This window comes from Phoenix dactylifera, unplaced genomic scaffold (assembly GCF_009389715.1).
Source record: "Phoenix dactylifera cultivar Barhee BC4 unplaced genomic scaffold, palm_55x_up_171113_PBpolish2nd_filt_p 001056F, whole genome shotgun sequence".
NCBI lineage: Eukaryota > Viridiplantae > Streptophyta > Magnoliopsida > Arecales > Arecaceae > Phoenix > Phoenix dactylifera.
The window spans coordinates 61,194-75,581 of NW_024068406.1; the positions used below are offsets into that span (position 1 = coordinate 61,194).

General features: G+C 38.9%; 1 pseudogene; it reads right to left on the minus strand.

The window, feature by feature from the left end:
* Positions 1-12,852: 12,852 nt before the first annotated feature.
* On the minus strand, positions 12,853-12,950 carry LOC120107878 (annotated as a pseudogene).
* Between the last annotated feature and the right edge of the window lie 1,438 nt (positions 12,951-14,388).

The following is a 14,388-nucleotide window of genomic DNA, read 5'->3' on the forward strand; positions in this document are numbered from 1 at the left end:
TATACATTTATGCGAGAATGATAAATACACAAGGTATATAAAATCTAAAAAGCCCAATGACTAGTCGGAGTAATATAAATTTAAGTTCTTTTTATTAAGTCTTTCTTAGGGAGTTGTAAGCTAATTAATACTTTGGAATTGAACTACACACTGGCCGACCCTTCTAAGGTCTAGGCTCGACAATATGTTGATAGTATAGTAGCAACCTTAGACCCTGATGAATCATACTTATTTAATTCAAAAAAAAAATCATCAATAAAAAGAATTTAGTCAGGAACATCGAAAAGGGCTACCTATTGTCAAAGGTCAAGTGGGCTTGTGATGAGGACTCCGAGCATAAGTCCGTAGGAGAGTCTTGATGCCCGACACCTTATGCCAACTGGTGTGAGAGTTGTCGACTGACTGCTCGTTACACGGAGAAATCACCACAAGAGTAAAAGTGCACAATTTATATATCTTTTTTTTAAAAAAAAACTCTGTATTGATCTTGAAAAAGATAATAGTGTGAAAGCCGTCGTTGTAAAAATTTGAGTAAACTGGAATATTACAGATGAAGCCCGTGAGGTACTAAAGTAAACATCCACAACTCTCGAAATCCTGCAGATAAGATGATTTTGACTCAGTCAGCAGGTCCTTTCGACCAATCCTTAGAAACTACTAGTATTAGCAATATTTTGGAGATCCGAACTCTTAGCTTACGTACGGTCCAGATTTCACCGAGCACTCTAGTATAAATGAGTCTTACAACTCTCTAAATAGAAACTTAATGACTTTAACTTAGATTGCATACTAACCTAGAATTTGGGCTAATTTAGTAAATAAAACCGTGTGTGCTTTGAAATTTTTATCATTTATGTATCTTAAATTAGATTTTAATAAAAAAAAGGGAGTTTGAAATTCTCAGCTAGTATGCATTTGGAATTTGATTTTCACTTCATAGATCAATCGATAAAATATATATATATATATATATAAAATTATAACAATAAATGATTTATTTTAATATTGAAGTTTGTGGGTATCTTCACTGAAAATCCTCACGAGACTATAACTCGTCCACTAGGGTAACCTAGGGGTTTAAAGTCTTGTTGCATATGGTAAATGCAATCGCGATTCCTGCGAAAGTGAGTTAATTTCTCCTCTATTTTGCTCGAGAACTAGCAAAATGTAGGTTTGGGGGTGTGATAAGTGCGAAATAATATACAAATTTATCTATTTTACATAGCACTTATTATTATTGTTATGCACATATTTTAAGTATTAACAGAAGAAAATGTGTTTCCCCTCGTCATTGCATTTTAATAAATTATTAGAGGTAATTCAAGTTTGGTTTAATTTTCTATATTGATTTAGTCTAATGTGTGTGCAGGTCGAGTCACCCTATTCACGAACTAGTCCCAATCTATTTCATGTGTGGACTACTTTCTCCCATATGTACATGAAGCTATCCATTCCTTTATCCATGTCATATTTCCCTGTGTGCACCAAGCTTCCCAACCTAGCAAAACAGAGGCCTCTCCCATTTTCTCCACGTGTCCAAACTTCCTTTATTTTAGATTCAGAACAAAGCCCTTCCAACCTACCCGAGTGGACCCCAACCACTTTTCTAAAAAAAGAAGAAGAAATATAAATAATAAAAAATTCACATAACCTCCCTCATTCCCGTATTCATCTTCCACATTATTTTCCTTTCTCCTCCCCTGTTTTGGAACAAGCCGCATGATCATCCTTTCCGCATCTTCCCCCGCGCGTTCAAAGGAATTCCTCCCAGCAGATCCCAACATCCTCGTCTCCTCCTAATCCTCCCGCGTACGATCCTCCGCTTCGATTCTCTCCATGATGCATCCAAGATCCCGGCAGTCCAGCCATTTCGCTCCTATTCACGGAATCACCGCGCCCAGAAAGCCCTTCGAATCAGCCCGATCCTCCGCCCTCGCTTCAAAATTCGGGACTTTGTATCAGCCGCGTGCCAGATTTACCTATGAGGGAATCAGCCGGGCGTCTTCCGCATCCAAGCAGCTGCAGCATTGTCTTCATCCCCGGGTGTTCCGCTAGCGACCACTCCTCCGCGATCCCAGCCGGCTACAATCAACGATCCACTCCCTGCAGCCGAAATCTAGCACCAGCGCCATCAGCCCGTTCCAGCCGCATCCACCGACGATCTCACCGTCCGGATTCAAGATCCCCAAATCCCGGATGACCCTGCCTCTATCTCTTCTCCCTTCCGCATTCACCAACCTCTGCAATCAAGCCCGAGATCGTTCCCAGCATCACGCCCTCCTCCTCGCTGGGGATCCATCACTAGGTCTTCGGGATCTATAAAAGGAGGAAGAACCAAGCAACCGGGGGCGTTCTGTGGCAAGGGGGGGAGCTCAGTGGAGGGAGGAAAGAAAACAGGGGAGGGGGCTCTATTTCGTAGTGAAGAACGAGAGAAAAGAAATAAAAAAAGAAAGAAGGGGGCGGAAGAGAATATTTTGTGATATTTTGGGAAGAATGGGAGGGGAAGACTTTCACTTGAAGATGGGAGGTCGTCTGGAAGCCATGCGCGGCTAAACATCCAATCTAGGGCTGGATGAAGCCCTAGCAATGTATCAGGGCAATTATAGTTCTTATTTTTTTATTATTTTGGAGCTTGTTTAAATTCTTATTTTCAATGAAATATTTTTTTATGATATTTAAACTTTGAGCATGCTAGTTACTAATCATGTTTGCTAAAGTAGTCTAAGATGATCCATGCCTAGGAAGATGAAGTGTGCTGCTTCCTAGATTAACATACTTAGGTAGACACTTCATGCTACACTGAAGATGGATCTTCCTAATATTCTTTATGATTTTATTTTAAAAGGCTTGTAGCCAAATTGCATGCCTCTCCAAAAGACAAAAATTAAGAACACGGTTCTTGATGCAATGCTATGTGGTGGATTCCAAACCCTAGATCTATTTACTCTGATAAATTCCAATTCGCACTCATAGTTTAATTTAGTTAAATCAAGTTAGCAAATCCTTCTTCTTGATTTATTTTTAAAAGAAAAATAACTTATTCTTCAATCCCTGTGGACCGACATCCGTAATCACTATCCTACATGATACGTGCTATTGCGTGGTTTATTTTTAAAATTGAAAGAACCGATCAACACCCCTCGGACTTAATTACTCGAACCAGACTACGCCACGAGGCCAGACTTATCATGATAAGAATTTTTTTAAAAAAAATATGCAAGAAAAGAGAAGATAGACTGAACCATATAGGTATTTTTTTATTATATATGTGACTGCATCGTGACTATAGGTCAACCAAGGTTGGATCATAAGGTACCTAGGTAATCTAACTGGGATATTCAACCTCTATCTTTATGTGAAAACCAAATCATGAACCTTATGGTACGAACAAGGATACTCGTACTTCTTTTACGGATAAGGCTAACAAAAATGCAGTTAACAAATGTGAACTCCTGAGGCTTTTCTATTGTCATTAAGTACACGTGTGGGGATCTAATAATAAGTCTCTGATCAGTCATAGTATGGATGTGTTCCATGCCTTAATAGTTGCACAAACTCAATATGAAAATACATGTGCATTTGCTCAGGAAAGAAAGTAATAGAATAAATCAAATGCAAAAACAAGTTTTTTTTGTTTTTGGCAAAATATTTCCCTCCCCCCCAACTTAAACATTGCATTGTCCTTAATGTAAAAGATACAAGAAACGATATATGAAAGACAATAGAGAAAATAATATTGGAGAGAAGAGTAATACCTTGAGCTGTTGATTTTCAGAAAAGAAGCCGTACAAAATAAGAAGAAAACTAGAAATAAAAGAAAAAAAAATAATTTTAACTAATATACACATACCTTTGTCGTCAAGTTCAGTCATAAGAAGGCTTCCCCAAGGAAAAGGAGTCCTCTTCATCTGCAAAATTCTCAAGAAAAGGTTTTAATCTATGTCCATTTATCTTAAAAATTTTGCCATCCTGTGGATTCTCAATTTCAACTGCCCCATGTGAAAAAACAGTTTTTACAATGAAAGAACCTGTCCATCTTGATCGTAACTTTATAGGAAACAGATGTAAGCGAGAGTCATAACAAAGAACTTTTTGTGCAGGTTCAAAAGATTTTCTTAGATTTGATTTATCATGCCTAATTTTCATTCGTTCTTTACAAAGTCTAGCATTGTCATACGCATCCCGACGAATTTCATTCAACTCACTTAGTTGTAATTTTCTAGCTAAACCAGCATCTGACAATTCAAAGTTTAATTTTCTAATGGCCCAATACGATTTATACTCTATTTCAACAGGTAGATGACATGCTTTTTCATAGACTAGCCGATATGGGGACATACCAAGAATAGTTTTATAAGCAGTACGGTAAGCCCACAATGCGTCAGAAAGTTTTAAAGACTAGTCTTTGCATGATGGATTTACCGTTTTCTCTAAAATTCATTTAATCTCCCGATTGGCTAACTCTACTTGGCCACTAGTCTGCGGGTGATAAGGGGTTGCAATTCTATGGGTGATACCGTACTTTCATAACAGGGTCTCAAAAGGCTTATTACAGAAATGTTTTCCCCCATCACTAATATATAACATTGGGCATCCCAAACCTAGAAAATATGTTTTCTTTAAGAAATTTTAAAACTAGTTTGTGGTCATTTGTTCGACAAGGCGCAACTTCTACCCATTTGGACACATACTCAACACCAACTAAAATGTACTCATATCCAAAAGACGGTGGAAATGGGCCCATGAAATCGATGCCCCACATGTCAAAAATTTCAATAGCAGTAATGGTGATAAGAGCACACTTCGGGCCGTCCGAAAAATAGGTAGAGAAAGAGGAACTTGACCCTAACCGCGACCTGCTGGTAGAACCAAATTTATCAAAAGAAGTATGACCCTAACCACGACCTGCCGATAGAACCAACGCTATCAAGTTCTAATCCAAGAACAAAGGTGAAGCTCTTATATAAGAGAAACTCTCAAATTTCATTCATGCGTCCCCCTCTCTCAAGTACAATCAGGTGCTATTTTAAGACTGAAATGGCTTCAAAGAGAAGCAACTCCTAGGAAATTACATAGCACTACTTGTCATGCATTTACCAAGGCTGCGTTTACCAAGGCTTGGAAAAATGCATGTTACACCTACTCCTAGAAAAGTAACCAGAACTTAGGAAAAAGATCCCAAAGTAATTATAGTGACTTTGGGAACTACAAGAAAGTCTGAATGTGACTTGGGGAATACAAAATATCATCTGAAAAATCACCCCAAAAATATGCACGAAAATCCAAATACAATAGGAAAGTTGGCCTTCCCATGAATGCTTCTTGTCATGTGATTTGGACTTTCCAAAGTGTTGTCTTCAGGTTGGACTCAAAGCATCTTCACCCAATTGTATGAAAGTGACCCAATTAGGTGCAGCCTCTATCTCACGTTGGTCTTCTTTTCCTTTGATTTTTATGATCAGGCTTTCCAAAGCTTGTTTCATCCTCTTAGTCTTGGCCGTAGTCATAGGACCTTCAATTCCATGCAAAGGATCTTTAGATGGGCTGGTTGCGTCTCTATCATTCCCTCCCTCTTCAAAAGGATTCGTCCTCGAATCAGATTCATCACCTACATCAAACAAAGATAGATCAGCCACATTAAAGGTAGCACTTACATTACCATATTCACTTGGCAAGTCCAGCTTGTAGGCGTTGTCATTGATCTTCTCTAGAACTTGGAAGGGTCCATCTTCTCTTGTTTGCAGCTTAGATTTTCTTTAAGTGGGAAACCTCTCCTTCCTCATATGAACCCAAACCCAATCTCCCGGTTCAAAAATAACTTTAATACGCCCCTTATTTGCTTGCTCATTCTTCCTCTCAATGTTGGCTCGAACTCTTGCATGCAACTCCCTAATAGTATCCACCTTTTTCTTACCATCCAAATTGGTTCACTCATTAGTAGGCAAAGGTAAGATGTCCAAAGGAGTCAAAGGATTAAAGCCATACACAACTTCAAAAGGAGCATAAGAAGTAGTAGAATGAACAGTGGCAAGTTCAAAAGGAGCATAAGCAAACTCAACATGTGGCAAGCATTTCTCCCAATTTTTCAAATTCTTTTGAATGATAGCACGCAACAAGGTAGTAAGTGTTCTATTTACTACTTCAGTTTGTCCATCCGTTTGAGGATGTGCAACGGTAGAAAATAAGAGTTTTGTTCCTAGTTTATTCCACAAAGTTTTCCAAAAATGACTTAGGAACTTCACATCCCTATCACTTACTATTGTTCTAGGCAATCCATGCAAGCGCATTATCTCTTTAAAGAATAGATCAGCAATATGTGTTGCATCATTGGTTTTAGAGCATGCAATGAAATGTGCCATTTTACTAAACCTATCAACAACGACAAATATACTATCTTTGCCACCTTGAGATCGAGGTAATCCTAACACAAAATTCATTGAAATATCAGTCCAAGGTTGATTAGACACAGGCAAAGGTGTATAGAAGCCATGGGGCATGACTTTAGATTTAGCTTGTTTACATGCTATGCACTTATCACAGACAGATTGCACGTCATGCTTTATGTTAGACCAATAAAAATGCTCATGCAATATTTCTAAAGTCCTTTTTATCCCAAAATGTCCCATCAATCCACCACCATGACTTTCTCTAACTAGCATTTCGCGCAAGGAACAAACAGGCACACACAACTTATTTTTCTTAAACAAGAAACCATCTTGCCTATAATAGTCCCCAAAAGCATGTTTAGAACAAGAATCCCATACTTGGCCAAAGTCAGAATTATTAGCATATAAGTCCTTTATAAACTCAAAACCAAGTAATTTAGTTTGCAAAGAAGTAAGCAATGCATACCTTCTGGACAATGCGTCAGCCACTATATTTTTCTTACCATTCTTGTACTTGATTACATAAGGAAACATCTCAATGAATTCCAACCACTTGGCATGTCTTTTTTGAAGCTTACCTTGAGATCTTAGAAACTTCAAGCTTTGATGGTCAGAATGAATTAGAAATTTCCTTGACCACAAGTAGTGTTGCCAAGTTTGCAAAGCTCTCACCAAAGCGTACAACTCTTTGTCATACGTGGAATAATTCAATGATGCCCCATTAAGCTTTTCACTAAAGTAAGCAATTAGTTTAGAGTCCTGCATTAGTACGGCCCCTATACCAACACCAGATGCATCACATTCAATTTCAAAAGCTTTATCAAAATTAGGCAAACAAAGCAAAGGTGCATTGGTCAATTTTTCTTTTAATGAATTAAAAGCTTCCTCATGCACATCATTCCACTTAAACACAACATTCTTTTTAACAAGTTCATTTAAAGGTGCAGCAATAGAACTAAAGTTCTTTACAAACCTTCTATAAAAACTTGCTAAACCATGAAAACTTCTTACCTTATTTGCATTCTTAGGTGTAGGCCATTCTCTAATTGCCCTTACCTTCTCCTCATCCACACTTATTCCTTTCGAGCTTACATCCTCCCCGGAATCTGCCTGAAATCTACTTACCATACCTAAGGCATAAGCTACATCAGGCCTGGTACATAACATAGCATACATGATCGACCCTACTGCTGAAGCATAGGGAATAGAACTCATTCTATTCCTCTCTTCAGATGTCTTAGGAGACATCTTCCTAGAGAGTTGTATGCCATGTCCTATGGGTAAGAAACCTTTCTTACTTCCATCCATGCTGAACCTCTTCAGCACATTATCTATGTACCTAGACTGGGACAAACCTAGCATCCTTTTAGATCTATCTCTATAGATCCTTATACCAAGTATATAGGATGCTTCACCCAAGTCTTTCATGGAAAATTTCTTTGATAGACAAGTTTTGACCGATTGCATCATTGGAACATCATTTCCAATGACCAATATATCGTCCACATATAATATCAAGAAGACAATAGCACTCCCACTAGTCTTCTTGTACACACAAGGTTCATCTATATTTTTAATGAAGCTAAACTCTTTGACTATCATGTCAAAATGGATGTTCCAACTTCTAGATGCCTGCTTTAATCCATAAATGGATTTCTTAAGCCTACATACTTGATTTGCTCTCCCTCTTGAGACAAATTCCTCTGGCTGTGTCATATAGACCTCTTCCTCAAGGTGACCATTAAGGAAGGCGGTTTTGACATCCATCTGCCAGATCTCATAATCATAGTATGCAGCTATAGCAAGCATAATCCGAATAGATTTGAGCATAGCTACTGGCGAAAAAGTTTCATCATAATCAATGCCTTGTTTTTGCCTGAAACCTTTTGCCACTAGCCTGGCCTTGTAGGTTTCTACTTGGTCATCAGCTCCTATCTTCTTCTTGTATACCCATTTGCACCCTATTGGAATCACTCCCTCAGGTGCATCAACCAAAGTCCACACTTGGTTTGTATACATAGAATCTATCTCGGATTTCATGGCGTCTAGCCATCTGTCAGAGTCCCTACTCTTGACAGCTTCCGAATAGGTCAGAGGGTCATCGTTATCAATGATGTGGGCTTCATCATTCTCAATGATAAATCCATACCTCTCAGGTGCATTTTGCACTCTTTCTAACCTTCGGAGAGGAGTAGTGTGTAGTGGCTGTACCTCTTCCATGGGTACATCTGGTTGAGGATTATTATGTATTTCACCTTGTAGGTCTTGAACTTCATCAAGTTCAATTCTTCTATCCTTGCCCTTTTCTAAGAAAAACTCTTTTTCCAAGAAAGTGGCATGCCTAGCAACAAATACCTTTTGTTCGGTAGGATCATAGAAGATATATCCTAAACTGTCTTTAGGATAACCTACAAATGTACACTTGTCTGATCTAGCACTTAGCTTATGTCCAAAATTTCTTTTGACATAAGCATGACAACCCCATATCTTAAGATACTTAAGATTAGGTTTCTTTTCTTTCCATATCTCATATGGAGTGCTAGATACAGACTTAGATGGTACTTTATTTAATACTAATGTAGCAGTTTCTAGGGCATGTCCCAAGAAGAAAATTGAAAGATTTGTGAAGCACATCATGGACCGTACCATATCTAATAAGGTATGATTTCTCCTTTCAGCTACACCATTTAATTGTGGCGTATTTGGAGGTGTCCATTCAGAGAGTATACCCTTTAATTTAAGATAATCTAAAAATTTACTAGAAAGGTATTCTCCTCCTCGATCAGATCGAAGGATTTTAATACACTTTTCAGTTTGTTTTTCGACCATACTTTGATACTCTTTAAATTTATCAAAGGCTTCGGATTTATGTTTCATTAGATATACAAAACCGAACCTTGATAAGTCATCAGTAAATGTGATGAAGTAAGAGTATCCACCTCTAGCTGGAGTTGATATAGGACCGCACACATCAGTGTGTACGAGTTCTAACAACTCACTTGCCCTTTCTCCATGTCCCGAGAATGGAGACTTGGTCATTTTACCCATAAGACAAGATTCACAAGTTCCTAATGATTCAAAATCATAAGGGTCAAAGAATTTATCTTTATACAACTTGTGTAACCTTGTCTCACTAATATGACCTAATCGGTAATGCCAGAGGAGGGTATTATTAATATTCTCTCTTTTTCTTTTATTATCTTTGCCAATATGAAACATAACATTATTAAGACATAATACTAAAAGACCATTTTCCATAGTGCCATGACAATAATACTCATTAGATAAAGAAATAGAGCAACCATTGCTCTTTCCATTTATTTCGAAACCTTTCGTAAGCAACAAAGGAATTGAAATTACATTTCTAATGATTTTTGGCATAAAATAACTGTCTTTTAGCTTCAAGAACTTCCCGGAGGGTAGCTCTAGTATGTAGGTGCCAACAGCTTCAGCCTGGATGGATTCTCCTCCAGCACCATATAGCTCGAAGTCACCTTTCTTCAGACTTCTAATTTTCTGCAGTCCATGCAAAGATTTGCATATGTGAGAACCACAACCGGTATCCAATACCCATGAATTAGAATCAGAAGAACTTAATGTCATATTGGCATGTAATAAAAACATACCTTTTGATGCAACACTTGCATCAGGCTTCACACTTGCAAGAAAGCTCTTGCAGTTCCTTTTCCAATGCCCCGTCTTGCCGCAGTGGAAACAGGTACCGGATCCAGAGATTTTCTTTTCCTTCATCTTTTTGATGCGACTCTTAGGGTTTAATTTTTTCTTTGAACCCTTGTTGCCCGACTTCTTCTTTGAGCTCTCACCAACAAGAAGGATCGGACCCTTGTCCTTCTTGATGTGAGACTCTGCTGTTTTCAGCATATTTAGAAGCTCAGGCAGGGAGAAATTCAGTTTGTGATGAGAGCACAAAAGTGCGATCTATACATCACTTAAATTAGTATTATTGCTAACAAATAATGATAAAAGTGCTGCATTAATATTATATTTTTGTGGGGTGCAGGTGATTATTATAAATCAAAGCTAAGATGCGCATTGGGTCCAAACATCACCGAGTCCGTGAGCCAGCTCTCCCGAGTTCCAGCCACATCAACCTTCTCAGACCTCGTCCGCGTGTGATCAGCTCCCATCATCCCGCGAGCAAAATCCACCGCGATCCAGCCTCTCCCAGACATCCCGCGTCCGTGATCTCAGCCACGCATCCCAGCTCCAAACCTCCTTCCGTTCGCGATCGGATCTTTGCCGCGTCTGCAAGCCAGCCGTCCACGGTTCATCCTCCTCACAAGCGCACACCTCATCCCAGCAAAGATCCAGCTTCCGTCCGCTTCTTCCGCGAGCCATCCACCATGTCCCAGCGCGTGTGATCCGCTCATCCCGTTCATCTCATGAATTCGACTCTGCATCCCAGCCAGGATCCGTGATCAGAACCTTCACGCGTCCGGAGATCCCGCGGCCAGCCGGGATGTATGCTTCGAACGACCACCCAACCTCCCTTACCGAAGATCCCGGCTTCTGTGAAGCTTCCCTGCAGCCACGTTCACGGCCAGCCAGCATCCGAATCCCAGCAACCATGACCCCGCGATCATGACCCCGCGATCCACGCCCCAGATTCATCGGGTCAGCTCATCTCCACCGCATGTGAAGAAGGGATCGAAGGCCAGCTTGACACCTCTCTCGGTTGGGGGGGGAGTTGTTATATATATCCCCCATTCGGTGAACCAAGGGCCGGAGTCCCCATTCAAAGAAGAAACAGAGGAGCCCCTGTTATTCAAAAGAAAAAGAAAGGGAACATGGGAGCCCCTGTTTCCGAAAAGAATAGAAAAAAAAAAAGAGAAAAGAGGGACTAATGTTTGAATTGAGTGGCTAATTTCTTAGGGAGGGAGATGGAGGAACCTTTGATGTATTGCTCTTTGAAGTAAACTCTAAACTTTTGCCTTCAATGAATCATATTTACTGATATGTTTTTGATCCATGCATAGTTATTTCGTAGATAGCTCTTTAATGGATTATGATTATTGATATATGGATTGCTCTAGTATTTGATTCATCGTAGACGTAGAAAGCACGATGAATGCTTAGAAATTGAGTTCATATGTTCATGAAATATATACCATGATTAGATCTATCCTACCATTCATTTTTAATCAAAAATCATAGAGTTTATTTCTTGGATGCAATATCATCAAGGGGGATTCCAGATCCCTACCATCTTTATTTCATTGAACTTTGTTTAGTTGCATATCATCTTTGTTTTTAATTTCTGAAAATCAAAACATCATCTTAATCCACGAATTTATTGAATTAATTAATCTAAAATTATATTAAATAATCTAATATATATTTCGTTCCCTGAGGATTCGACCTCGGACTCCCGAGATTTTACTACTTGTGCGATTCTCCTGCACTTGGGAGAACAATTTTATTTTTGCATCAAGTTTTTGGCGCCGTTGCCGGGGAACGGCTGATTTATTAGTATAATTTTAGAGTTAATTTTTAGTAGATTTAATCAGTTTCTTATTATTTAGTCTTTTTCTTTCAAAAAAAAAATTCTGCTGTTTTTATTTCCTGCACAGTCTGCATCAAACTCTGATATCTGAGTAATCCACCGTCTGATTGCACTCAAATTTCGTCGGCTGCTGTAGGACACATGTGTCTTTCATCTGAACGGTCTGATTGATATTCTGATACTTTTATAACCATTAAATTAATATAAACTTTGCTGCTGTCTGCTTTGAATTTTCTGTGTTTAATTTTTTTGTTTAGAATCAGAATTTTATTATCATCATATCTCATTAACCCTTGTTGCTACTTGAAAATTGATAAGAACTTTAAGAAAAGATCAAGGGTAATCATTAAAAAAAATAAATAAATAAAAAAATAAAAAAAACAAACAAATAAATAAACTCTGAAATTTTGTATGCTAGGTTGGAATAGGGACAACACTGGACGTCTGAGTCGACAACCTTTTGACAATTCCTTAGGACACATCCTTGAAATTCCTTCGCAGTATCTCACACCTTGTGAGATGGCAAATTTTCCTGATGATGTAGGAAGTCACCATGGTGATGAAGGTAGACCCCCAGTTATGACACTTCGACAATACTTACATCCCACTAGGACTAGTCAACCTTCATGCATGATTATTCCTGAAAATGTAGGACACTTTGAAATCAAACCAGGAGTAATTCAATTGCTGCCCAAGTATCATGGAATAGAATCTGAGAACCCTTATCTTCACCTTAAGGATTTTGAGGAAATTAGCATCACATTTAGAGTGCCAAATGTATCGGAAGATATCCTTAAATTGACCTTGTTTCCTTTTTCCTTAAAGGATAAAGCCAAAACATGGCTTAACTCCTTGAGACCTAGATCGCTAGGAACATGGCAGGATATGCAAAGAGAATTCTTGAAAAAATTCTTTCCCGCACAAAGGACTAATTTTTTGAAAAGGCACATTAGTAATTTCCAGCAAAAAGACCATGAAACATTTTATGAATGCTGGGAGAGATTTAAAGATTTGCTTCTCTCTTGTCCTCATCATGGGTTTGAAACATGGAGAACCATTAGTTTCTTTTACGAAGGGTTGTCTCCACAGTTGAAACAATTTATAGAGACTATGTGCAATGGTCTATTTCTGGAAAAGCAACCCGATGAGGCATGGGACTATTTAGACTCTCTCGCAGAGACTGCACAATTATGGGATACAGGGGATAGAGTGAATAAACCTTTGCCTAAGACTACTAGCATTCCACACGGGGGCCTTTACAACCTTAATACTCAGGATGATATTCAAGCTAAAATGGCAGCCCTTACTAGGAAGGTAGAGGAAATTGAACTTAGAAGGACTGAACCCGTCAAGACCGTAGAGCATAACAACGAGTGTTGTAGGATTTGCGAGATGCCTGGCCATCTCATCACTGATTGCCCCACAATACCCGCATTCAAGGAAGTCTTGCACGATCAGGCCAATGTTATGAATACCTATCAAAAATCTTTCAATAATCCTTTTTCGGGTACTTACAACCCTGGATGGAAGAACCATCCAAATTTCAGGTGGAGGAATGACCAACCTCAACAAGTATATAACCCAACTCCTCCACCTCCGCACCCTCATTATGCACATGCACCCCCTCAAAAACCCAGTCTCGAAGAAACTTTACAATCTTTCATGCAAGGTCAAGCTAAAATCAATGATGAATTAAGAAATCAACTGACAACGCTGACCACTGCTTTAAGTGCTCAAGAGAAGGGTAAGCTACCAGCTCAACCACAACCTAACCCTCAAGTCTACGGCGGTAGCAATGCATCATCTTCAACTTCACATAAAGAGCAAGCAAAGAGTATAATAACATTGCGAAGTGGAAAGATTATTGACCGACCAGTCCCAGAACAAACTCAAGCCATACCTGATTCTGACCCTTTAAAGACAAAAGAAAAGAATAACGAAGAAACTGAAGCACCAACATCTACTGAAAAAATTGAATGTCCTTTTCCTGCACCATTTCCACAAAGATTAAAGCCCTTGCAAAAGCTTGAACCAAACTCTGAAATTCTTGAGCTTTTTAAGCAAGTAAAAATCAATGTACCTCTTCTTGATGCAATCAAACAAGTGCCTTCCTATGCAAAATTTTTAAAAGATTTGTGCACTGTCAAGCGTCGTTTAAATGTCAAGAAGAAGGCATTTCTGGCTGAAAATGTGAGTGCAATTTTACAGCATAACATTCTTCCTAAATATAAGGATCCAGGTTGCCCAACTATCTCGTGCATCATTGGCAATTTTAGGATTGAGCGAGCATTGCTAGATTTAGGAGCGAGTGTGAATTTGTTGCCATATACGGTATATGAGCAACTCGGTTTGGGTGAGTTGAAGCCAACAACTGTGACCTTACAATTAGCTGACAGGTCAGTGAAGGTTCCTAGAGGGATTATCGAAGATGTGTTGGTCCAAGTAGACAAGTTCTATTTTCCTGTTGATTTTATCGTA